At 40.7% G+C, this 27,500-nt stretch overlaps 1 long non-coding RNA gene across 1 annotated transcript in view; it reads left to right on the top strand.

The window, feature by feature from the left end:
* LOC127001931 (uncharacterized) overlaps window positions 1-5,116 on the top strand; it is an 81,752-nt gene extending 76,636 nt beyond the window's left edge. Inside the window, exon 3 of the long non-coding RNA XR_007755565.1 lies at window positions 5,052-5,116. This is a non-coding gene — a long non-coding RNA (uncharacterized LOC127001931). The remainder of the gene's footprint in view (window positions 1-5,051) is intronic.
* Window positions 5,117-27,500: the final 22,384 nt, after the last annotated feature.

Below are 27,500 nucleotides of genomic sequence, written 5' to 3'. Positions count from 1 at the left end.
ATATAATTACGAGTTAGTGTTTCCTTGTGTTGCAGGAAGTTGATATCGTTGTTGTTTGAATGTGTGTTCCTGTCTCGTGTGTTAAGTGCCTCCAGGTGTTTGTGGGGTTATAAACAAATGGACAGACAGATAGATAGATAGACAGAGAGAAGGACACCGTCAGACATTTAGATAGACAAGGAAAGGCAAACGAACAGAAGTGAGAAAATCAGACAATAGAATAGAAAGATATAGCCAAAATTACTTATACATAGAAACGCAGATATACAGACACATAAACTAGACCAAAAAAGTGAAGAAAAAAAAAAACGAACAAGAAAGCCTTCAAAAACACTCACACACACACACACACACACACACACACACACACACACACACACACACACACACACACACACACACACACGGAAGAAATCAGGGTTCGTGAGAAAACATTTTACCTCTCACGAAAGCAGCCCCACACACACACACACACGCACACGCACACACAGCATACATACCCTGGTGGTGATAGTGGTGATAGGCATGGTGGTGTGTGTGTGGTGTTTGCTCTCACCACTACTAACCCCACGCCTCCACACGCCACAAATACACACACACAGAGAACGCGGCCGTCATCAAAGCCCGCGTGTCCTGAATCGTCTATAGATGGAAAGGAGAATATAAGAGTGGAGAGAGAGAGAAGGAGAGTATGAGAAGGGTACACGGAAAGAGAGGATGACTTGCCTGTAGGAGAAAATGAAAAAAAAAGGGAGACTGCGCCATAATAAGTGAGAGAAATGGAGAGAGATGGAGGAGTAGGAGTAAGATGAATGGAAAGGAGTGAAATGTGAGATGACGAGTATACAACAGCGATGGTATGAGAACAATGGATGAGGAAAAAGGAAGATAAGGGTGGAGTGAGTGGTAAATATCGTACGTGATTTTTTTTTTCTACAGGAAAGGAGACAGCTCAAGGGCACAAAAAAAGGAAACAATAATAAAAAAAAGCCCGCTACTCGCTGCTCCTAAAAAAAAGGAATCAAAAGAGGTGGCCGAAAGAGAGGTCAATTTCGGGAGGAGAGCGCAGGTTCTGATTTTGTTGCATTATTTTTAGATTCGCCTCCATAATTATTTTATTTCTGTAGTATACCTTAGTAAGATGTGCGTTTTTGTTTATCTTATTGAGGAGAGGAGGACATACTGCTCACATCCTTCTTCCAAGTCATCCTTATCATCACTTATCGGTCATTATTGCTACTCTTCGGAACAAAAACATTTCTCTGCCTTTTCTAGTCCTGTCTGTTTATACTGTACTCCATCTTGCTCCAGTAAAGGTTCGCAGGTTATCTCTCTGCCTGGTTCTCTGTTCACCCTGGTTTCTACAATTCCAGGACAACCATTGGCCGGGTATGTCCTTCACAAGTCCACTTTTTACTGTGAATCATTTTTCCTCATAAAACCGACTCCCGGAGCTGCACAACACTGCCATTCGTTGTGCTTCCCGCCTCACCTGAAAAATTGTATTAAATCACGCGAGACAAACTGTGGATATTTATCTCCGTGCAAAACCCGGATACAGAGAGAGAGAGAGAGAGAGATCTGAGTTAAAGGCAAACTACACATACATTCCAGACCCCCCCCGAAAAAAAAAATCTATTCATAAGTAAAATAAAACAATATATATGTACAACAATGAACCTATTACTCATGCCCCTCGAGGACGAACAATACGGTTTGCAGAGGTAGTATTTTCAGTGTTTTTAAGTGTAGTTTATTTTTGTCTGCCAGTTAGTTTTGTATCGTTGGACCTTTTGTGTTTGGTAACATATTCTCTTCCCTAACTGCATTTAACCCAAAGGAATGTAAGCGATTGTATTCTCAGCCCTTTGAACACCGATATGATGACACTTTTCTCCACGTGTAAGAAATTTGGTTAATTTGAAATGATTTGAAAGTCAGACGGGTTAAATAAACAAACAAAGGCAAACAGTGACAGAAAATAAGACAAAACAGGCAGACTCACTTGTTCTATCCATCCATAAAGTCTAAAGGTTATATATGTTATTTTCGCGCATTTGACAGGTTGAAACCAAAAGAACAACAGACAGAGGGAAAGAAACACAGACATACATAAAATAAAACAAAGAAATAAGGACAAAGGAATGCAAATGACGGTATTCTCATCCCTCTGAACACCGATATTGCGACACTTTTCTCCACGTGTTAAAAATTGGGTTAGTTTGAAATGGTTTTGAAAGTCAGATCAAACAAACAGAAACAAAGACATGCAGAAACTGTTAAGGAGACATAACAGATAGGAAGTAGAACGGGCAAAAACACTTATCCTATTTATAAAGTTTAAAGGTAATGATATTTTTACGCGTTTGACAGACTGAGACCAAAAGAATAACAGACAAAGAGAGAGAAACACAGATAAACATAAGAATAATAATACAGAAAGAAATAGAAAGAAACACAAACAAACACAGATAGAAAAACACAAAGAAAGACATACAGACACGAAATAAATGAGAGACGGACACATACAAACACACAAACATACACAGAGGTACCACATACAGGAACAGACAGTGAAAGAAACACAAACAAGGTCACAAACATCTCTTGCCTTTCATAATTTCCCTTTGGTCATTTTTGCACAACGGACAGACAAAGGCAGACAAAGAGAAGCACAGACATTCGCTTACTAACATCCCCCGCACCTCGAAAATAACAACAACAACCTGCACGATACACAGACAGAAAGAAACCAACGTCGATAACCAGAAACTCAAGAAGACAGACACAGACATAGACAGACAAAGAGGAACCCGCCGACACACAGACATTCGCTTACTGACATCCCTCCCCTCCCTCGAAAACAACAACAACCTGCACGATACACAGACAGAAAGAAACCAACGTCGACAACCAGAGACTCAAGAAGACAGACACAGACATAGACAGACAAAGAGTAACCCACCGACACACAGACATTCGCTTACTAATATAACCTCCCCCCCCCCCAAAAAAAAAAAAAAATGATACACAGACAGAAACCAACACCGATAACCAAAGACACAAGGAGACAGACACAGACAAAGACAGACAAAGAGAAACCCACCGACACAGAGACATTCGCTTACTAATATACCCCCCCCTCCAAAAAAAAAAAAAAAGCGATACACAGACAGAAACCAACGCCGATAACCAGGGACGCAAGGAGACAGACACCGACACACTCTTTCTCACTATTACGAAAATCCTGTGCGTCATTTTGCCCCAGTTTTCGTGTGTGTGTTGCCAATTGACGCGGTTCAGTGCAACACAACACACGTAAAAAACTCAGTCTGTCTCAACATTTATTTTCCCTCATAGCGGAGCCGAGAATTCTGCACGAGAGAGAGAGAGGGGGGGTGGGTGGAGACGGAGAGAGAGAGAGAGCGAGAGAGCGAGAGAGCGAGAGAGAAAGTGTGTCAGTATATCCCTTGCGGCGAAAAAAAAAAAAAAATACTAACACGACACAAACGCTAATTTCATCAAAACTCGGTCACGTAAAAATGAACAATTGCTCCTGCAGATATTGGCTCCCTTCCGCTCGCCACTGCCGCGATATCTTTCCTCACAATATCTGTACCGGGGAAAGTTTACACCTGCGAAGACTTTTTGGTCCCACACATCACTCCGTTTTGTTCCTCTCCTGCCCTCGCGGCGTCCCTAAAGGCGGTGTGTTGCGATGACTTCGGATTCTTATTTTGGCGCTGTTACAATTGGTGTTATTGGTGTGGAAGATTGTGTGTGCTGCGGGGGTAGGGATAGTTTGTCTCTTTGTTTGTTTGTTTGTTTATGTGTTGGGGTGGTTAGACTATTGGTTGGCTGCTTCATTGGTGTTAAAGAGGTTGGGTATTGGGTGTGGTTGTGTATGTGTGTGTGTGGTGTGTGTGCGTGTGTGTGTGCGTGTGTGTGTGAGTGTGTTCATCTTCCATACGTCGGTTTTTCCTCTTATCTCCGTTTTTCTTCCTTTTCCCGTTTTCTTCCCTTATTTTTAACTTTTTCGTCTTTCTTGTTCGTTTTCGTATTTGTTCTTGTTCTTCATTTGTTTCTTCTTCCTCATTTATCTCACGTACTCTTTCATCATCATTTACTCATTCATTCACTTAGTCACTCACTCACTCACTCACTCACTCACTCATTCATTCACCTCCATTTTCACTCACTCCCTCACTAAAACTTGTCAATGAACTGTAATCCATTTCCCTCCTATAGAAATAAATACTGCATCAGTGTTGGGGAAGAAAAGCGTTTATACATGGATACATTTTACGTTGCTTCAGTAGTTGAGTTGCTCCTGAATATACCTAGTTGTTTTATTGTTTACTTGCTTCTCCGTTCGTTACCATGCTTCCTCTCTTCTTTCCTCTCCTCTCCTCTTTTTTCTCTTCTCTCTTTTCCCTTCCTCTCCTCTTTCCTCTCCTCTTTTTTCTCTTCTCTCTTTTCCCTTCCTCTCCTCTTTCCTCTCCTCTTTTTTCTCTTCTCTCTTTTCCCTTCCTCTCCTCTTTCCTCTCCTCTTCTCTCCTCTTTTTTCTCTTCTCTCTTTTCCCTTCCTCTCCTCTTTCCTCTCCTCTCCTCTCCTCTTTTTTCTCTTCTCTCTTTTCCCTTCCTCTCCTCTTTCCTCTCCTCTCCTCTTTCTTCTCTTCTCTCTTTTCCCTTCCTCTCCTCTTTTCTCTCCTCTCCTCTCCTCTCCTCTCCTCTCCTCTCCTCTCCTCTCCTCTTTCTTCTCTTCCCTCTTTTCCCTTCCTCTCCTCTTTTCTCTCCTCTCCTCTCCTCTCCTCTTTCTTCTCTCTTTTCTCTTCCTCTACTTTTTCCTCTCCTATCCTTTCCTCTCAAGTTTCTTTCACAAACTGTACTGATGTTAAGTAAAATGGAGCTTTCACTATCACATGTTTCATTATCAAGCTGCTTCACTGTATATAATTCGTTGTTTAGTTGCGTCACTCTTAGTTGCTTCGTTATTAAGTTGTTTCCCCGTTAGTTGCCTCCGTTGTGAGCGGGTTCCTTTCCCTCGCCAGGTTCCTTCAGCCGCTTGTGGCCGGCGGGGCTTCCAATACCTGGTCATCATCGGGAACTTTTAATTGTGAGTATTGTTTTCTGAGCAAGCAATCCGACCAAACTCTCGACCCCCTTCCTACCTCTCTTTTCGTTCTTTTCTTTACCTTTAACCCTTTTCACTTCATCTTTTTCTTCATCTTGCTTTCCTTCAATTTCAATTTTCCCTTTTCTTCATCCCTTCTCATCACACGTCTTTTCTCTTTCTTCCTCTTATTCTTCTCATTTTTTCCTCATCTTTCCCTTCTATCTCCTCTCCTTCCTCTTCACTTTTCTCTTTATTATACTTTTCAGCCTCCTCTCCCTTAATTTCAGATCCCTCTTTCCTCACCCCCTTCTCATCAACACAGTCTTTTCTTTTTCTTTCTCTTATTCATCCCCTTTAACCGTTTTTCTCATCATTTCCTTTTTTCGTATCTCCTTCCTTTTCCTCTTTATCACCTTCTTCATCCTCTTCTCCTTCCATTTCTACTTTCCTTTCTTCTTCCTCTTCACGTCCATTTTTATTTTTATTCCTCATAGTTTTCCCCTTTAGTCTCTTTCTTTTCAAAACTTCCTTCTTTATCAAATCCTTCAAATTCCTTTCCCACTTTCTTCTCTCCTGTTGTTCCTTCCTTCTTCTTCATCCTCTTCTTCCATTTCTGCTCTCCTTTCCTCTGCATCTTCACGTCCTTTTTTTTCTTTTTCTTCCTCATGGTCTTCCCCTTTAGTTCCTTTCTTTTCAAAACTTCCTTCTTTATCAAATCCTTCAAATTCCTTTCCCACTTTCTTCTCTCTTGTTCTTCCTTCCTTCTTCTTCATCACTTTCTTCTTCCCCATTCAAATTCTCCATATTCCTTTTCATTTTTTTCCTATCATGAATTTTCCTCCTCACCCTCTTGCACTTCTGTCATTTTCCTCTTCTCCTCTCTCATTTTCCTCTTCTCCTCTCTCATTTTCCTCTTCCAAATCATCTTCACCTGCAAATATATTTCTCTCCCCTCCCCTTTTCCCATATTTTTCTTCCTCTTTTTACCTCACTTTTATTTATTTCCCCTATTTCTCATTTCCTCCGTTTTCATTTCATCCCTTCTTTGCCTCATCCTCCTCTTCCCTTTCCTCTTTTTTTCCATATTTGTTTCCTTTTTCTCTTCCTCTTCCCTCTTTCTCACCTTGTTTCTTCTCTTTCTTGCTCCTGTTGTTCTCGCCCTTGTTTTTGTTTTCTTTTTTACACTCATTTATCTCTAACTCACTCATTTCTTTTGGATTTTTTATTTAGTATATGATAAGATATTTTGCTGTGTACGTCACGTTGCTTGAAGTGAAGGAAAACTTTATTTATTTGTCTCTTTGAAATGTAAATACTATACTTGGTACGAGAGAGAGAGAGAGAGAGAGAGAGAGAGAGATTTACATAGATTTACATAGAAAATCAGACCACACAGACCCCATGGTCCAGACTTGGTGGTCTGTCCTTAAACCTAAGTGATTTTACATTAATCAGAAGACTCCAAAACGTTGCATTTCTACTCTAGTTGATACTAAGTTGAAGGAAGTGACGGTCGAGCTTATTTTTGAAGGAGTCAATCGTGTTACACTGGACCACTGATGGTGGAAGCTTATTCCATTCTCGCACTACAACGTTGGTGAAGAAAAATTTGGTGCAATCTGAATTTACTTGTCTACATCTGAGTTTTACGCCATTGTTCCTCGTGCGCAGTCTGTCATCGATCATAAACAATGTTGATCTGTCTACATTCGTGAAACCATTAAGTATTTTAAAACATTCGATCAATTTTCCTCGGAGGCGACGTTTCTCAAGAGAGACGTTGTGATGGAAAGCCTTTCTTCGTAGGATTTGTTGCGCAAGGAAGGATCATTTTCGTTGCCGACGCTGAACACCTTCTAATTTAGCAATATCCTTTGCAACTGTACCGCATATTCCAAGTGGGGTCTGACTAAACTGTTGTAGAGCGGGAGTATTACATCTTTATTCTTGAATACAAAGTTTCTTTTAATGAAGCCCAACATTCTGTTCGCTTTATTTGCTGCATCGATGCATTGCTGTGAGAATTTGAGGTTTGACGCGATTTTGACCCCAAGTCTTTGACGCATTGAACGCTTTTGAGTTTAACGCCGCGCATTTCGTATTCGAACTTCTTATTCCTCGTTCCAACTTGAAGGACCTGGCACTTGTCTACGTTAAAGGGCATCTCCCATCTATCCGACCAAGCTGAAATTTTGTGCAAATCCTCTTGGAGGCTTTGCCTGTCTTCGTCAGTGAGAACCGAGTTACCAATCTTTGTGTCGTCTGCAAATTTACTAATGCGGTTATTGAGTCCAACATCCACGTCGTTGATGTAAATAATGAAGAGCACTGGGCCCCGGACCGAGCCCTGAGGGACGCCACTAGTGACAGGCGCCCACTCTGAGTTAAATCCGTCAATCACTACTCTTTGTTGTCTGTTGCTCAACCAATTCGCGATCCATTGGTTTACTTGACCGTCAATACCTATTTGCTTTAATTTGTAAAGTAATTTATGATGCGGACTTTATCAAACGCTTTCTGAAATCAAGATAGACTACGTCCAGTGATTTGGTTACGTCATAAACAGTGAAGAGGTCGTTATAAAGGTTAATAGGTTTGATAGGCAGGATCTTTTTTCGGAAGCCATGTTGTGAGTCCCCAATCAATGAGTGGCTTTCAAGGTAACTCACAATTTTGTCTCTAATTATGCCCTCAAGTAGCTTACCTACAATCGAAGTTAGACTAATGGGCCTGTAATTACCTGGTACTTTTTTGTCTCCTTTCTTGAAAATCGGTGTCACGTTAGCCTTTTTCCAATCTGAAGGGACGATGCCTTGTCGCAAGGACATATTGAATACGGTTGTGAGGGAGGAGAGTATTTCGCTCTTCGTTTCTTTCAGCAGAGTTGGATATACTTTGTCAGGTCCAGGACTTTTATTTGTTTTAAGTGAATGGAGAGCTTTAAGGACTTCATCGGTTGTTATTTCAAAATTAGGCAATGCATGCTCGAGATTTACAATAGTACTGGTGTTGGTGGTAGCGAGAGGAAGACTGTTAGTATTAAACACCGAGGAAAAGTAATTGTTTAAGAGGTTTGCAATGTGTTGGCTGTCAGTCACTTTGTCAGTTTGTTAAAGGTCCAATACCACTTTTGATCGCCTTTCTGTTGTTTATGTAACTGAAGAAAGATTTCGGGTTATTTTTACAGTTGGCTGCAATATTTTCTTCATATCTACGCTTTGCCTGACCTACTAGTCTTTTTACTCGTCGCCTGGCATCATTATAGAGTCTAATGTTCTCGGGCGTGCTTTGTTCTTTCTTTAACCTGTAAAGCAATTTTCTCTCATTGACTGATTGTTTAATTTCGCTATTAAACCAGGAGAGAGAGAGAGAGAGAGAGAGAGAGAGAGAGAGAGAGTTATACCTTGAGAATTATGTCACAGAAAATTAACCAAGGGCAAGAAGGTGGCAGTAATTAGCTTAGGAAAATACTCGATAACGGTTTCAGGACGCACTTTGACATGTAACGTGACGTGAGAGAGAGAAGGATAAATGAGGTTTACATGCTTAAGAAGGCTGCTCGAGACGCGTGACGCCTCGCAAGCACAGGCAGGGAAGTGGTTCAAGGCGAGGCAGACGCGAATGTTTGAAGGAGGTGCGGAAAGCGACATTTGGAAAAGGAAATGCGTGTGCAAGTATATCCTGAGGGAAATGAATTATACACTTTGCCCTTGACTCTCCTTCCACGCGTCAAGTTTGAGTGAGTGGGTAGGTGAGTGAGTGAGTGAGTGAGTGAGTGAGTGAGTGATGGCAATGCATTTTTTTCAATCGTCTCCTAATGTAACAGCAATATAAAAAAGCACTGTCAAGATATTTAATCAGACCGCAGTGATAGAAAAAGAAAGTGGAACAAGAAAAAAACTTGCCATACGATCATAGACTTAAACATTTAAATTTGCATTCTCTAGAAAGGCGAAGGGTGCGAGGAGACTTGATCGAAGCTTATAAATGGACGAAGGACTTTAATAAGAGTGTTTTAGATCAGGTTTTGGTGGTAAGAAGGGTGGGTAGGGCACGTACCAATGAGTTCAAGTTGGATGAGTTCAGATTTAGTAAAGACATAGGCAAGAATTGGTTCACCAGTAGTGTGGTCGATGAGTGGAACAGGCTTGGCAGTCATGTTATGAGTGCCAATACGATAGAAACATTCAAGATTAGTTAAATTCATAGATAGTATTAGTTGTAGTAGTAATAGTAATAGCAGTAGCAGCATTTGTAACAACAGCAGCAACGGTAGGAGAAGCAGTAGTATAGCCTAAACACGAAAACAATAAGGTAAAGTCATGCACCTTATCCCTCTCCCATTTCAAACGTTCGCTCCCTAAAGACGTGTTGGTGCAAGGACTGACAGCCAGACATACGCCTCCTCCGCAGCCCTCCCAACCTTCCCACAGATATCACGGCGTCGGGTCGCGAGTTACCTAAGCACTGGAGCAAAGTCAAGGCATACATCGTCCCACAAGACTCACACACTTCCTAAAGACGAGGTGACATAAGAACAGACAAACAGACATAGAGAAACAGACACAGACACATTTCCTAAAGGCGAGTTGACATAAGAACAGACAAACAGATAGACAGAGAAACAGACACACACATTTCCTGGAGACGAGATGAAGTGAGGACAGACAGTTAAACAGACAGAGAAACACTCTAGTTCTACCCCCTTCCCCTCCCTTCCACTCAATTACCTCGCTCTCCCTTCCTGCCCCTTCCACTTCCTTCCTCTCCCTTCCCCACCCTTCCCCTCCCTTCCTCTCCTTTCCCATCCCTGCATCTCCCTTCCCCTCCCTTCCAATACCTTACCTCCCTCTCCCTTCCTCCCCGCTCCACTTCCTTCCTCTCCCTTCCCTACCCTTCCCCTCCCTTTCTCTCCTTTTCCATCCCTTCATCTCCCTTCCCCTCCCTTCCAATACCTTACCTCCCTCTCCCTTCCTGCCCGTTCCACTTCCTTCCTCTCCCTTCCCCACCCTTCCCCTCCCTTCCTCTCCCTTCTTCTCCTTTCCCATCCCTTCCTTTCCCTTCCCCTCCCTTCCTCTCCTTTCCCATCCCTTCCCCTCCCTTCCTCTCCCTTCTTCTCCTTCCCCATCCCTTCCTTTCCCTTCCTCTCCCTTCCTCTCCCTTCCTCTCCTTTCCCATCCCTTCCTCTCCCTTCCTCTCTCTTCCTCTCCCTTCACCTCCCTTCACCTCCCTTTCCATCCCGTCCTCTCCCTTCCACTCCATTCCCATCCCTTCCTCTCCCTTCCTCTCCCTTCACCTCCCTTTACCTTCCTTTCCCTCCCTTCCCCTCCCTTTCCATCCCTTCCCTCCCTTCCACTCCATTCCTTTCCCTTCCTCTCCCTTCCCCTCCCTTCCACTCCATTCCTTTTCCTTCCTCTCCCTTCCTCCCCTCCCTTTTCCTCCCTTCCTGTCCCTTCCCCGCCCTTCCTCTCCCTTCCCTCCCTTCCTCCCTTCCTCTCCCTTCCTCCTCCCTTCCTCTCCCTTTCCCTTCATTCCCCTTTCTTCCCCTCCCTTCCACTCCTCAACGTTATCACTGTGGCGGGCTGCGAGTGAGCAGACTGATTTATCTTGATGCCAGGAGCTCGTTTGTCAGGCCGTCGAGAGCGGATCGAGTGGCAGGCACAAAGAATTCACGCAAAAAAAGGTCGTACATAACCAGGGTATTAATAAACCACGGGAGCTGAAAGAGAAATGAGGATAAAAGGAAAAATCGTAAGAGGAAATAGAATGAAAATAGATGTCGTAATGCGTAGTAACTTGATAAACCACGGATATTGGAAGATAAAAAAAGGGACATGTCAAATCAGGGCAGCAGAAATATACCAGAGTTTTTCCATGATGAATAAATTGTGGACTGAGGAATGAAAAGTCTTACACGGAAAAATTGAGACACGACAAATTTGAAAGAGAAAAACTAAACAAGTGATAATTGGTTTAGATTTTACTTTGTGTTTTCGTATTGCTGTTTTATCTATTATGACGACTACCAATTATTACTAGTGGTTGAAATAAAAGAAAATAATAACAGATCGATCAGAGGTAGCAATTAAACCTCTTCCTCCTCCTCCTCCTCCTCCTCCCTATATCTTCCAAAATGTGCTCCTCTTCTTTATCTTCCTCTCTCCCTCCTCTTCTCTCTCTCTCTCTCTCTCTCTCTCTCTCTCTCTCTCTCTCTCTCTCTCTCTCTCTCTCTCTCTCTCTCTCTCTCTCTCTCTCTCTCTCTCTCTCTCTCTCTCTCTCTCTCTCTCTCCTGCCTCCTTCATTTCGTCATACAGGGTGATGAGAAAAGCTTTGAACCAACCACACGTACATTCCACCTTCATTCCCCTTTCCAATTTAGATAACAGGGCGCGTGATGAGGAAGGGAGGGCAGGTGTTCCTTAAGGCAATGACCATATTCGAGGAGGAGGAGGAGGAGGAGGAGGAGGAGGAGGAACAAGAAGATGAACAAAAAGTAGAACAAGAACAAGGAAAGAAAACAAGAAAATCAAGGACAAGAAGTAGAAGGAGGAGGAGGAGGAGGAGAAGGAGGAGGAGGAGGAGGAAGAGTAACAATAAGAAAATGAAGAACAAAAAGTAGAACAAGAACAAGGAAAGAAAACAAGAAGATCAAGGACAAGAAGAAGAATAAGGAGGAGGATGAGGAGGATGAGGAGGACAAGGACGAGAAGATAATATAAGTAAGAAGGAACAAGAAGATGAAGATGAAAAAGAACAAGAAAAACAAGAACATGGTAAAAAAGAACAAGAACAAGAAGAAGGAGGAGGAGGAGGAGGAGGAGGAGGAGGAGGAGGAGGAGGAGTTTGTGGGTCCGTGCATGGGTCTGAGTACGTGGCTTGAGACAGACGAAATATTGCACGCTTTGAGTCGTCTTTCTTCCACGCCAGGGAACACTGTGTCGTGGTTTATGTCTGTGACTGAGATGCTGTCGCTTGAATGCCGGACGGAATGGTTTAATGTGCTCAGACGGAATAGAACAAGGCTATCAGTTTATCGCTGCTCCATTAAGTGTAGAATGGTAAAAAAACGTAATGAATGAGATAGGATTGATGAATGTTTTGGCTGGCTGATTATAAGAACATAAGAAGAACATAAGAACGTAAGGAGTCTGCAAGAGGCCGGTTGGCCTATACAAGGCAGCTCCTGTACACTCAACCCCACCTTACCTCACCATCCATGGCTTTATCTAACCTCTTCTTGAATGTATCTATGGTATTGGCACCCACAACATGGCTCCCAAGCCTGTTCCATTCATCTACCACTCTATTGGTGAACCAATTCTTGCCTGTCTTTGCCGAATCTGAATTTGTCTAACTTAAAACCATTGCTACGTGTCCTACCTGGCTCTTTTACTACCAAAATCTTATTGACATCCCCTTTATTAAAGCCCTTCAGCCATTTATAGACTTCGATCAAGTCTCCTCGCAACCTTCGCCTTTCTAGAGAGTGTAGATTTAACTGCTTCAGCCTGTCTTCATAAGGCAAGTTTCTCACCCCCTGAATCATCTTTGTCATCCTCCTCTGTACAGATTCTAACATCTTGATATCCATTATAAAGTAGGGGGACCAGAACTGAACTGCTTAATCGAGATGAGGTCTAACTAGTGCTAAGTAAAGTTTGAGTATGACTAGCGCTCCTATTGCTTACGCTCCTTGAGATGAAACCAAGTACTCTGTTGGCCCGATTTTTAGCCTGAATGCATTGAGCCCTAGGACGGAGGTCAGCGCTCACTGTTACGCCTAAGTCTCTCTCACGCCCAGACGTGCTTAGAGGAGTGTCATTTAAGGGGAGGCGGTGGCTGAGTCGTCAAAGTAACGGCCTCGTGTTCAGGAGGACGCGAGTTCAATCCCCGCCAGTGCAAGCTGGCTGGGCCGCCCGCAGCCGAGTAAAAACCTCCACCCATGCTGTCCAGAAGACCACCTATCAACCCGGACTCTAGATTCTAGGATCAAAGATGAGCTCTGGGAGGGCAGCATGAGCCAATGCAAGATGGCGCCACTATAAACACTCGCCTGCGCCAGAACGGGCTGGGCCGACCATCAGGACCTACCGGAAAGAAGCCTTGGACCGACCATCAGGATCCACCTGGAAGAAGCCTACCGGCGCAATAGGCTGCAATGTAAAAAAAAAAAAAAAAAAAAAAAAAAAAAGGAGTAATATGTGTAGATTATGTGTAGGGTTGAAGAAGGGTATCGCTGGTTGATTATGTAGAGGGTGGAAAAGGTTATGGCTGGTTAATTATGTGTTGGTTTGAAGAAGGTTATCGCTGGTTGATTTTGTGTGGGGGGAGAAAAGTAATTAGTAAGATTGATTAGGTAATTAGTATATGGTAGAAGGGAAGTTATACTTTTTTTTTTACAGCAAGGAGGCAGCTCAAGGGCAAGAAACAAACAAACAACCCCCCCCCCCAAAAAAAAAAAACAGAAAAAAAAGGCCCGCTTGACCCTTCTCTAACAAAAGAAAACAGAACGAGAGGTCAGAAGAGAGGTCAATTTTGAGAAAGAAGAAATTACCAGACGGACTGTTATTTGTTTGTTTAGGGTAATAGAAAAAAAAGAGTTAACATTTCAAGAAAGAAGTCAGATGTAATGGCTCAATGCGTTTCAGTGGAAGGAATAAAACGATTGTATTTGAGTGAACGTTAGTAAGGGTGACAGGCCATGCTTTTCATGATTGATTAAACCTCATTTTTGATGGCAATTGTTCCTGACTTGAAAAATAATCATCTGAATATATTTGGCAGCAGGGAAATGTTTTGTATTCGCTCGTGGGAAACAGAAAGAAATCAACAACAGCAACATTAATTTTTTAGTGGAAGTCTCGCTAGAAGGAAAAGAAGAAACCACCACCAACAAGTCACACTAAATGATGGATTAAGCCTCATTTTTGTCGATCAGTGTTATGGAATTAATATTTTGATATCTATTGTTCCTGACATGAAAAAATAACCATCTGAAAGTATTTGGCAGCAGGGAAATGTTTTGTATTCTCTCGTCCAGAAAAGAGTGATGAAGGCAATGTGCAAAGGTTAAAATGATCGAGAACCGCAACGGGAAAACAACAACTCCAGCAATAGTCTCGCTAGTCAGAAAAAAAAGAAACCACCCCCACCAAGTCTCATTATAAAGTAAGGAAAAAAAAGGTAATTAAGTCGAACTCGTGGGAAAAAAAAACAAATCAACAACAGCAACACTCGGAATTTTTAGTGAAAGTCTCGCAAGAAGGAAAATAAGAAACCACCACCAGCAAGTCACACTACAAGGTACGGAAAAAAAGAAAACATAAGTAAGTCACACTATTAGGAAAAAGAGAAACCACCACCAGGAACACACACGGTATAGGCGTAGTAAGGGACTAATGAAAACGAGAGTAGAAACAGGAAGAACTCACCAGCATTACTCACATTGTAAAATAGGAAAATAAAAAGAAAACATAAGCAAGTCATACTCGTAGGAAAAGAAAGAAACCTGCACCAACAACAGTTTCACTATAAGTCTGTTCACTTAAGTCTGACCCAAGCTGACAACATAAACCTAAGCGTGTTCGTAAGCACAGTACCGATTAGCAGAAAGTGCTGCGTGAGATAAACATAGACAGAGGTTAAAGAAAACTTGGAAACCAGAACAGTAGCCAATCAGCACACAGCTTGCAAACACGCTTAGGTTTATGTTGCCAGCTTGGGTCGGACTTATGTGAACAGACTATTGAAAAAAAGAGACAAATCACTCTTGTAGGAAAAAAAACAGGACCAGAAAGTCACACTCTACTAGACAATGGGGAAAAAAAAAAGGAAGTCAGATACATAGAAATCGAAAGAAACAACCACCAGCAACAGTCGCATTATTTAAAAGGAAAACAAAGAAACAAACAAATCAGACACACTAGACGGAAAGAAAGAAACCTACACCAGCAACAGTCACTAGAAAACATCACCCCTCTGGCAAGTTAATGGTAAAAAAAAAGAAAAAAAAAGAAAAGCTGACCTGATATCGAAAACTGGCTTTTTGTCTGTATATCTTATGAGACTGAGGAGGAGGAGGAGGAGGAGGAGGAGGAGGAGGTGGTGGGAGGGGTCGTGGTGGCGGTTTCCTGTCTCTCGAGGGATAAGAGAGACAGACAGGCAGACGCAAAGAGAGACAGACATGTATTTATGGTACTTGGGATGTTAGGTTTGTTGTTATTGTTGTTCCTGTTAGTGTTGTTGCTGATGGTGGTGGTGGTGGTGGTAGTGATGGTGGTGGTGGTGGTGGTAGTGATGGTGGTGGTGGTGGTGGTGGTGATGGTGGTAGTGGTGGTGGTAGTGATTGTGGTGGTTGTGGCAGTGGTGGTGGTGGTGGTAATGGTGGTGGTGGTGGTAGTGATTGTGGTGGTTGTGGCAGTGGTGGTGGTGGTGGTAATGGTGGTGGTGGTGGTAGTGATGATAGTGGTAGTGGTGGTGGTAGTGGTGGTGGTAGTGATGGTGGTGGTGGTGGTGGTGGTAGAGAGAGAGAGAGAGAGAGAGAGAGAGAGAGAGAGAGAGAGAGAGAGAGAGAGAGAGAGAGATACTGCTGGAAACACAGATACGACGGCAGATGCACACAGACAGACAGGCAGACACACACATACAGTAAAAGCAGATAGACAGACAGACAGACAGACAGACAGGTGCGTGGCTATACTGGTACTCTATTTTAGTCCTGAGAAACCTTGGGAGGGTCAGACGCTTTCTTAGCTTCACCTTTCTCTTTTTCTCTTTTACTTTTTTTTTTTTTTTTTTTTTTTTTTCAAGAGAACTTCGTCCCATTGTCATGCTGATGTGGCTTGTTTCAACGCGCTTTTCAGGGTCGTGTGTTCATTCCATCTAGTGTGTTTCTTTTTTTATATATTGTGTTTCATTGCGTTATACTTCATTGTTTTATTGTTCATCCGTGGGTTTAGTGTTTTTCTTTAGTCTCTTCGGTTTATTTTTTATTTATTTTTTTCCCGATGCTGTTTTTCTTAATGTTGTTGGTGGTGGTAGTGTGTTCATTCCACCTGGTGTGTTTCTTTTTAATTCATTGTGTTCCATTGCGTTATATTTAATTGTTTTATTGTTCATCGTTTATTTTTTTCTTTTGTTCCTTAGGTTTATTCATATATTTTTTCCTGATGTTGTTTTTCTTGATGTTGTTGTTGGTGGTAGTGGATATTAATGCTTTTATTGTTTGCTTATTTGTTTATTTCTGCTCTTACCGCTCGTGTTGATTATTGCTGTTGTTTTAAGAATCATTGTAATTGTTTTTAGCGGTCGTGTTTTTGTTATTGTTGCATTTGTTCCTCCAGGTAATGCTTTTTTTTTGTCTGTTAAATGTGCAAGCTACGAGGAACGAGTTATTATTTCCTACTATATTATTTACTACTACATGTATTTTACTTGTTTTTTTACCACTTTCGTTATTTTTCCCTCCCAATAATTAAATCATTCTCTTGTTTCCTTTTACGGTAAACTCAGAACAGACTTTCATTAGTGCTCATAATTTTATATTCCCATGTGCTGAGAAAACAGAACACACACACACACACACACACACACACACACACACACACACACACACACACACACACACACACACACACACACACACACACGAGCGCGGGACTTGAACACACACAAAAAAGAGACGAAGAAAAAGTCCGGTGCAAAAGAGTTAAGAGGGAAGAAAGAAAAAGAAAAAGAAAGATAAAAAGGAAAGAAAAAAAGTGTATGCTGGCAGGTGGAGAGAAACAGGAGGAGGAGGAGGAGGTGAGGAGGTGAGGAGGTGGAGGAGGAGGAGGATTTAGGGATGCCTGAGAGGGGAGGTACCAGCGGCCGTCCACCTGAGCATAAAGAAGACACACAGACAGACAGACAGACAGATAGACAGACAGTGAGACAGACAGACATAGAGATGAAAAAACAAAATATATACGGCCACAAAACCGAGGAAAGATAACGCTATATAGTAACATTGAATGAAGAGAAAAGGAATGAAAACGCGATGAAGACCAGTCCGTTGAAGTCGTCTAAAGTGAAGGAACGAAAGTATTAAAATGGTTCAATTAAGGTTAAGTAAGTAAACCTTTTTCGTCCATTTTTTTACAGCAAAGGAGACAATTCAGGGGCATAAAAAAAGAAAACAATAATGAAAAAAAAGCCCGCTACTCACTGCTCCTAATGCCATATATACCGGGAGCTCCGTAAACAATCCTAAAAACAATCCTAAAAACAATCCTAAACAATCCTAATCCTAAACAATCCTAAATCCTAATCCTAAACAATCCTAATCCTAAACAATCCTAAAAACAATCCTAAAAACAATCCTAAACAATCCTAATCCTAAACAATCCTAAAAACAATCCTAAAAGCAATCCTAAAAAGCCCGCTACTCACTGCTCCCAATGCCATACATACCAGGAGCTCCAAACAATCTGACCTGGTGAAAGAATTGACCGGTAGATAGATGGGTGGACAAGCAGACAGACACATTCAGGCAGATAGATAGATCGACACGTATATTAAAAGGTTATATAGACAAATCGGTAGAAAGACAGACAGATAAATACAGACAGATACACAATTTTAAACAGACAAAATGACAGAGGCAAATATAGAGAGAAACTCATATATTTGATAGACGGAAAAAACAGATATTGGAGTAATAAAAACAAAATATATACAAATACATAACAGAGAAACAGACAAAATACAGACAGATTGAGATAGAAAGACTGAATAACACACAGACATACAGACAAAAAGGCAGACAGGAGAAACACACACACACACACACACACACACACACACACACACACACACACACACACACACACACAGCACAGCAGACTCACTCGGGCGGGCTGAAAGACAGACGGGACGGACAGACAATCAGGAATCTTATCGAAAAGCAATAGACAGAAGCAGAAGCAAATGAGAGAGAGAGAGAGAGAGAGAGAGAGAGAGAGAGAGAGAGAGAGAGAGAGAGAGAGAGAGAGTATAATGATGGGCTCTCGTTTTCCTTTAAATTCTCCGGTTTACATTATGAACTTAATCACCTCTGGGCAGGTAAGCGAAGACCCCCCCCCTTGCTCCCCTCCCCCCTCCCCGAACACCTGACACAACCACCACCACCACCACCACCACCTCTTCATTCTCTTCCCACTCCACGCTTCTTCTCTTCTTCCTAATTGACATTCCAGAAACGCAATTTTCTTTATTAAGTTTGTCACCACCGCCAGTCATCCTTCCTTCCTTCCTTCCTTCCTTCCTTCTCTCGCCCTCCTCCCGCCTTCTCCGTAAGCAAGGAAGTCATTCTGCTTACTGAATATCGATCAGAAGAAATCAGTGGGAGTGGAGTTGGAGTGGGGAGAAGAAAGGAAAGAGAAGCGGAAGGAAGGAGAGAAGAGGAGGAGGGATTGAACGAAGGAAGAGAGTAAGGAAGGAAAGATTAGAGGAGGGAAGGAAATGGAAGGAAGCAAAGAGAGCGAGGAGGGAAGGAAATGGAAGGAAGCAAAGAGAGCGAGGAGGGAAGCAAGAGAGGAAAAATTGAAGGAAGGAAGAAAGGAATAAAGGAAGGAAGGATAAGAAGGAAAAGGGGGACTGCGAAGAAATTGAGGAGAGAGAGAGAGAGAGAGAGAGAGAGAGAGAGAGAGAGAGAGAGAGAGAGAGAGAGAGAGAGAGAGAGAGAGAGAGAGAGAGAGAGAGAGAGAGAGAGAGAAGAGAAGAGAAGAGAAGAGAAGAGAAGAGAGGAGATAGAGAAGAGAGAGGAGATAAAAAGGGGTGAAACTGCAGGAGTAAGAGAAAAAAAAAATGGCAGAAAAAAGTGAAAGAAAAATAGAGGAAGGGAGACAGGTCGAGGCAGGCAATTAAGCAAGAGAAACACAGACACAGAGCTGCGTGAGGCCAGGAGGACACGCTACAGACGAGGGAAGGTAAACACACACACACACGATCACAGACAGACGTTACACACTCCCAAGCAGACAAACAAAGAAAAGGTAAACTCCAGAAACAAGCTTATGGCCAGAGATACAAGACAGAAACTAACAGAAACCATTGAGTGATAAAACTAACAGAAACCATTGAGTGATAAAACTAACAGAAACCATTGAGTGATAAAACTAACAGAAACCATTGAGTGATGAAACTAACAGAAACCATTGAGTGATAAAAGTACTCGAAGGTAAATATATAGGTCGGTATAATATGACACTTTTGGTTCTCACATCAAATACATCTAAAGGTCAAAGAGGGGATCAGTCGGGTTCTAATTAGAGTTTCTTTAGGTTCATGGTACAGAAGCAGGGTCAAACTACCACCAGGGTCATAAAACTACTTCTTGAAATGCCCTAAAGTCCTACGAAAGCCTTGTCAAATATGTGAGCTTGGGCCACAAAATGTTTAGTAATACCGCTTATAGACTATTACATACAGACGCACACACTCCCTGGATGACAAACAGAGACAAACAAAAATCCAGACACAACCTTATGGACAGATGGAAGGTAGAGAGATGTACAAGGATGGAAACTAATAGAAAGGAATGCGTGATAGAAGTACTGGAAGATAAATAGGCTTAAACAATACACATACGATCACAGACAGACACGTACACACTTTCCGGCAGACAAACAAAGAAAAACTAAAATCCAGAAAAAAATGCTTATGGAGAGATTAGAAGGTAGACACAGGTACAATGACAGAAACCAACAGAAGACAATGTGATAAAAGTATTAACATATCGACAAATAGGAACACATGGACATAGGTGAAGCGAAGAAAGTCATGCAGAGAAAGGGAATAACAGACAGATGGAAGGTAGACAGGTACATTGACAGAAACCAACAGAAAACAACGTGATAAAAATACTGACAAATTGACAAATAGGAACACATGGAGATAGGAGAAACAAAGCAAGTCATGGAGAGAAAAGGAATTACAGACAGATGGAAGGTAGGCAGAAATACACGAAGAGAAACAAACATAGACCAGTGAGTGATACAAACACTGATGAAGCAGAAGATAGAGTAACAACCAAAAACACAAAGACAGAAACGCAAATAAACACAGAGGGATGTAAAGTAAAACAGACTGAATGAAAGACAAACAAAGTGGTCGAGAAACTGAAACAGGTAGAAGAAAACATTAGGTGACCAAACGTAAAGATAACAGAATTACCACAAAACATTCAAGCAAACAATGAAGAGAAATCAGCATACTAAGAGGTACTGAAGAAGCAAAACAAACAGGTATATAACGAAGCAATCAACCGAGGAAACAAGAAACACATATTAACCCAGGTAACTGCAGGGATCATGTTTCTTAAAGGCCCCTCTAAGCAAGAAAAATGAGAAAATATCATCACTCACGCAAACCATTTCATAATATATATCAACGTTTTTGTGATCAGCTTATGCATCATCTATTTTAGGAGGTTTATATCATGGCAAAAATGTGGCCCGTCGCTGGTACACTGTAAAGCCGCAAATTAGCCCCGTCGCTGTTTTTTTTTTTTTTTTTTTTTTTTTTTTACGTCATTGCCTGTTGCGCCGGTAGGCATCTTCCTGGTGGGGCCTAATGGTCGGCCCAAGGCTACTTCCAGGTGAGGCCTGATGGTCGGCCCAGCCCGTTCTGGCGCAGGCGAGTGTTTATAGTGGCGCCATCTTGCATTGGCTCATGCTGCCCCCCGGAACTCGTTCTTGATTCGCTTGGACGGCTTCCTCTAGAGTCCGGGTTGATGGGTGGTCTTCAGGACAGCATGTGGGTAGTTTTAAGCCACTCGGCGGTGACTGAAAAATCCGAGTGGTAGCGTGGGGATTCGAACCCGCGTCGTCCATCACGCGGTGAATGTGAGCCCAGTACGCTACCAGTTCGGCCACCGCCGACGGAAATTACATGGACAAAAATGATACACAAAACAACTTATCTAAAATGAATAGCAGACAAGGAGACCAAACCATCCATCCAGCTATGTAACCAATTAACCAACCAACCGAACAAACAGACCAAGAAACAGATAACAAACAGATAAACCAACAAAGAGAAATGTAAAAAAAAAGAAGAAATAAAAACACACACACACGTTCAAACAAGTGTAAACGCGAACAGACGAATAGCCGGGCACGTAGCGGTGGAAATATTTCAAAAAGATCAGCCGCGTGTTTACTTGGCACACAGAAAGGTAGACCCATTTTAGATCTGTGGACTCTGGGTCTGTTACGAGCAGGAACGCGGAAAACAGACCCCCCCCCCCCAAAAAAAAAAAGGATGGTTGACTTAAAAACAAAAACAAAAACAAAAATAACAAACGGCGTCCCACAACATAGAGGAACACGCATGAAAGGAAAAAAAAATATGGGTATGATAAAGTAGCAGGCATTGTGACAAATAAAAAAAAGGGAAACGAAAAAAATATTGAAAGGCTTGAAAAATAAAGGAAAAATAGCGTTCCACATCATTAGGGTGAAACAGGAGAGGAGGAAAATAAAGTGAAAATAGAGATGGTAAAATAGGAGGAACGTAAGGGATGCAATAGATATAAAAGTAGTAACAGGATATTAGAACAAACGGGAGAGAGAAATGAAGTGAAGGAATAATGAGAAGTGAAATGAAGTGAAATGAAGTGAACGAATAATGAGAAGTGAAATGAAGTGAAATGAAGTTAACGAATAAAGAGTAGCACCGAAGTGAAATGAAGTGAACGAATAATGAGAAGTGAAATGAAATGAAATGAAGTGAACGAATAATGAGTAGCACCGAAGTGAAATGAAGTGAAATGAAGTGAACGAATAATGAGTAGCACCGAAGTGAAATGAAGTGAACGAATAATGAGAAGTGAAATGAAGTGAAATGAAGTGAACGAATAATGAGTAGCACCGAAGTGAAATGAAGTGAAATGAAGTGAACGAATAATGAGAAGTGAAATGAAGTGAAATGAAGTTAATGAATAATGAGAAGCACCGAAGTGAAATGAAGTGAACGAATAATGAGAAGTGAAATGAAGTGAAATGAAGTTAATGAATATTGAGAAGCACCGAAGTGAAATGAAGTGAACGAATAATGAGAAGTGAAATGAAGTGAAATGAAGTTAATGAATAATGAGAAGCACCGAAGTGAAATGAAGTGAACGAATAATGAGAAGTGAAATGAAGTGAAATGAAGTGAACGAATAACGAGAAGTGAAATGAAGTAAAATGAAGTGAACGAATAATGAGAAATGAAATGAAGTGAAATGGATAAGGAGAAGTGAGATGAAGTGAAATGAAGTGAACGAATAATGAGAAGTGAAATGAAGTGAAATGGATAAAGAGAAGTGAGATGAAGTGAAATGAAGTGAACGAATAATGAGAAGTGAAATGAAGAGAACGAATGATGAGAAGTGAAATGAAGTGAAATGAAGTGAACGAATAATGAGAAGTGAAATGAAGAGAACGAATGATGAGAAGTGAAATGAAGTGAAATGAAGTGAACGAATAATGAGAAGTGAAATGAAGTGAAATGGATAAGAAGTGAGATGAAGTGAAATGAAGTGAACGAATAATGAGAAGTGAAATGAAAAGAACGAATGATGAGAAGTGAAATGAAGTGAAATGAAGTGAACGAATAATGAGAAGTGAAATGAAGTGAAATGAAAAGAACGAAGAATGCGAAGTGAAATGGAGTGAAATGAAGTGAACGAATAATGAGAAGTGAAATGAAGTGAAATGAATAAGGAGAAGTGAGATGAAGTGAAATGAAGTGAACGAATAATGAGAAGTGAAATGAAGTGAACGAATAATGAGAAGTGAAATGAAGTGAAATGAAGTTAACGAATAATGAGAAGTGAAATGAAGTGAAATGAAGTGAACGAATAATGAGAAGTGAAATGAAGTGAAATGAAGTGAACGAATAATGAGAAGTGAAATGAAGTGAACGAATAATGAGTAGCACCGAAGTGAAATGAAGTGAACGAATAATGAGAAGTGAAATGAAATGAAATGAAGTTAACGAATAAAGAGAAGTAAAATGAAGTGAAATGAAGTTAACGAATAATGAGAAGTGAAATGGAGTGAAAAGAAGTTAACGAATAATGAGAAGTGAAATGAAGTGAAATGAAGTGAACGAATAATGAGAAGTAAAATGAAGTGAAATGAAGAGAACGAAAATTGAGAAGTGAAATGAAGTGAAATGAAGTGAACGAATAACGGAAAGGACCAAAGTAAGAGAGAATAAACAGAACAAAAAGAGAAAATAAAAGTAAATGTGGAAAGTTTGGAATAAATGAAAAAAAAAAAGGCGCTTCTGGCCATAGCGGAATACACATCAGCGAAGGATCAATTGACCTTATAGATATGGTTAAAAAAGAAAATGAAAGAAGCGCCATAAACAAAAATAAAAAAGGAAGGACTATTGAAAAAATGATAAAAAAGATAGAGTGTCCTACAGCAAAGCAAAACCAACAGGAGAGGGAAGTATAGTGAACATATAACGAAGAATGATGAAATAGGAGGAAGAGTAAAAAAGAAAGAAAATAGGAAATAAGAACTATGGAAACTTTGATTACAAGAACATAACACGACAAAGAGGAAAGGAAAATAACCATAAAACGAAGAATGATGAAATAGGAGGAAGAGTAAAAAAAATAAAAAAATAAAGAGAGAAAGAAAATAGGAAATAAGAACTATGGAAACTTTGATTACAAGAACATAACACGACAAAGAGGTAAGGAAAATAACCATAAAACGAAGCAATAAAAAAAAAAAAAATGTAAAGGCTATATAGATAAAAGAAAAGAGAAAGACAAAAAATATGGTTGAAAAAGTCGTCACAATACCGCCGAACCAACAGGAAAGAAAATAAAAGTAAACAAATAACGAGGAATAATATGAAATAGAAAAATATATAGAAATAAGAAGATAAACAAGGAAATAATGAATAGTATGGAATCTTTATGAGGAAAAAAGACTCATAAGATAACAGGGCAGGAGGATAACAGAAAAATAAGTTGAACAAGGAACAAGGACAAGAAATTTTTTGAAACTAATGGAAAATCAGTATACATGAAAATAATGGAAAAAATAATGGAAAAACAATTTAAAAAAACAAAGAAAAGATGGAAATAAAGAAAAATAATGGAAGCTCTAATGGGAAAACAAGCCCTTAAAACTTGACAGAACAGACACAAAAAGAAAATAAGTTGAAAGACGAAAGAAACATAAGAAGGGAAGGAAAAAAATGTGAAGAATATAAAGGCAAGAAAAAGAAAAGAAAAATATGAAAAAAATGTTAGAAAATGAGCCTCCACAGCACGTTCGAATAAACAGGAGCGGAAATCTTAAGTGAACAAATAAGGAATGACAAGAAATGAAAAAAAATTCTAAACATAAACAAACAAACAAGAAAATACAAAACCATATTGAAACTTTAATGAAAAAAGCCCCACAAAACAAAACAAAGCAAATGAGAGAGAAAGCTAATAACAAAACTAAGCCTAAGAAATAGAGAAAACAATGGAAAGAATATACACACACAGAGAACAAATGAAAAAAAGAAAAAATATGAAGAAAATAGTTTGAAAAAGCGTTTCCACAACATCACCGAACCAACACGAGGGGACAAAATGAAGTGAATAAAAAACGAGACGTGTCCGAGTGGAAGAGGGAAGTGCAGAGAATTGAGGGAAAGAAAATGAGGAAATAAAAAGAAAATGAAAAAAAAAACATGTTGAAGTCCGGAGAGAGAAAACTACGCAGTAAAAATGGCGCGACAACCATGACAGGAAAGTTCTTCGACAACAACAAAAATAACGGAACATAATGAAAGAGGAGGAAATGCGAAGAGAGAGAGAGAGAGAGAGAGAGAGAGAGAGAGAGAGAGAGAGAGAGAGAGAGAGAGAGAGAGAGAGAGAGAGAGAGAGAGAGAGAGAGGTGGTTGGTTATAAAAATTGTTAAAAAAAATGGCCTTGCATCATCACGGAATAAGCAGAAAGGGAAGTAATATGAACAAATGATGAGACAAGATGAAGTAGTGAAAATTATAAAGGCAATAAATATCGAAGAATAAGAGAATATTAATATAAATAATAATAATTTTGACCTAATTTGAGGCAGAAAATATGGAAAAAAAGTATACAAATAAATATAATGGCAAACAAGAAACAGAAAATACCGAAGGGAATATGAGAAAAATAGAATACAGGGGAAAATAGGAGAAAATACCAAGAAATGAAAGAAAAATAGCAGAGAATGAAGTAAAACGATATTTTGAAGAAGCCGTATAGGAAAAAAAAAGCGTATAGGGAAAAAAAATAAGTGATAACACATAAAATATACGGGAAAAATATATATAAAGATACTTAAACAAGGATCACTAGAGATATTATTGAACGAAAAGAAAAGAAAAAAGTAAAGAAATCAGAAAGTTCAGTGCTCTCAAATTCTGGCTCATTCAGGCGCTTGAAAAATTCTGAACCTGCCGCAGACAACACGATTCTTTGTCTGATTCTCAATGACAGCTTGATGTGTATTTCTGCGTATGTTATTTATATTTTTTGCACTTAATTTTGCCTGTGTTCGCGTCCTCTCACCGAGAAGGAAAGAAAACCCTCACGTCTAAAAACTGATGTATTTTTGTACTGTTCCTGTTCACGCGCGAGGGCTGTCAGTGGACGTTTTCTCTTGTTTCCGGGAATGCTCGAGGCTCATGCTCTGCTTAGCCGTCACGGGGATCTAGGAGTCAACGTTTTTTTTTCCTGTATTTTAAAGGATTGAATTTTATTGGTGATTGCCGCGACGTGAGAACATGTTTTATCTGTTAGTACATGGTGTTCCCGCACACACACACACACACACACACACACACACACGCACGCACGCACGCACGCACACACACACACACACACACACACACACACACACACACACACACACACACACACTTGGCATCGTTGAATGTCATTTCATTATTCATTCTGTTTTGAATGTGATTGGTTTGCTCAAATGATTTTTTTTTTTGTCTTTCATTTCTTTTGCTCCATGTTCAGGGTCAGACTTGCCGTTCTGCTTTTTTCAAACAATTATTTTCAGCTTTATCACTATATTGGAATAGTATTAAATTTTCTTCCTATTGTGTTTTCTCGACTAATATTTTTCTCTGACTTTCATTCCCTTTGTTATGTTGCATGGTCAGTGTCAGTGTTGCGATCCTACCTTTTAAACACGAATTGATATAATTGAAGGTCACTTAAATTTGACAACTAAATGATTATGTTTTTAATATCTTGCGGCTCGGTTGAGTGTAAAGTGTACCCAAATAAGTGTATAGCTACTGTAATATTTCCAGCCACAACACTGAAATTTTCCTCACGCATCCTAGAGACTTTTCAATATATCAAAACAGTATATCAACATTTCTGGCTCTATATTTCCCACGCAACCTAGACAATTCCTCTCTCAGCTTGCTCAGTCATTCGAGATGTTGTGTTAGATTGTTTACTGTTTCGTATTTTGTTTCTTTTTTCCATTTCTTTCAACTTGTGAGACGAAAAACAGAATAGAACAATTTATGACGGGAAGTGAAAGTCCCGTCCCGCAAGTTACAATTTATGCAAGAAACCGCCTCCTCCTCCTCCTCCTCCTAATGCTCGTTCTCTTCCTCCTCCTCCTCTTAACTCTCTTCGTCTTCGTCCTCATTTTTTCTCCTCCTCCTCCTCCTCCTCCTCCACCTAATGCTCGTCCTCTGCCTCCTCCCTGCTCTCTTCGTCTTCGTCTTCATTTTTTCTCTCCTTCCCGTCCTGTACTCGCCCACTTTCTTGTCCTCCTCCTCCTCCTCCTCCTCTTCGTCCTCCGTCCCACTCACGTCAGCATCGGTCCCCACAGCACCACAAACACACCTCTACGTTACGGTCGCACGTCTTACTTATAGCTGGCAAGAAAGTGCGTTCCTGGGGGCCAGTCGTAAGCAGCTTATCTTTTTCGCTCGTCTGTTGTTCGGCGGGGCGCTGTGACAGAGACGAGAGGGAGGCGTTTTGCGCGTATCAGAAAACTCGAGGCCAGGAATTTTATCGCTTTATCACGTCATCTGTGTTGTGTTGTGGTGTTGCTGTTGTTGTTGTTGTTAATGCTGGTGATGATGATGTTGATGTTTTTAGGTGGTGGATTTTTTATAGTTTGTTGTTGAAGTGTGAGAAAGGAGGTCACATTTGTATCCCACGTCGAGTCAGAGGGCGAAAAATGTATCCGATATAGTTTTTTGTCTTACTTGGAGTCATGGTGTGTGTGTGTGTGTGTGTGTGTGTGTGTGTGTGTGTGTGTGTGTGTGTGTGTGTGTGTGTGTGTGGTGAAGAGTTTTGTTACTTATTCGTTTTTTTCAT

The sequence above is a fragment of the Eriocheir sinensis genome, chromosome 22 (genome assembly GCF_024679095.1).
Source record: "Eriocheir sinensis breed Jianghai 21 chromosome 22, ASM2467909v1, whole genome shotgun sequence".
Lineage (NCBI taxonomy): Eukaryota > Metazoa > Arthropoda > Malacostraca > Decapoda > Varunidae > Eriocheir > Eriocheir sinensis.
This window is presented reverse-complemented; position numbering and strand designations above follow the sequence as displayed.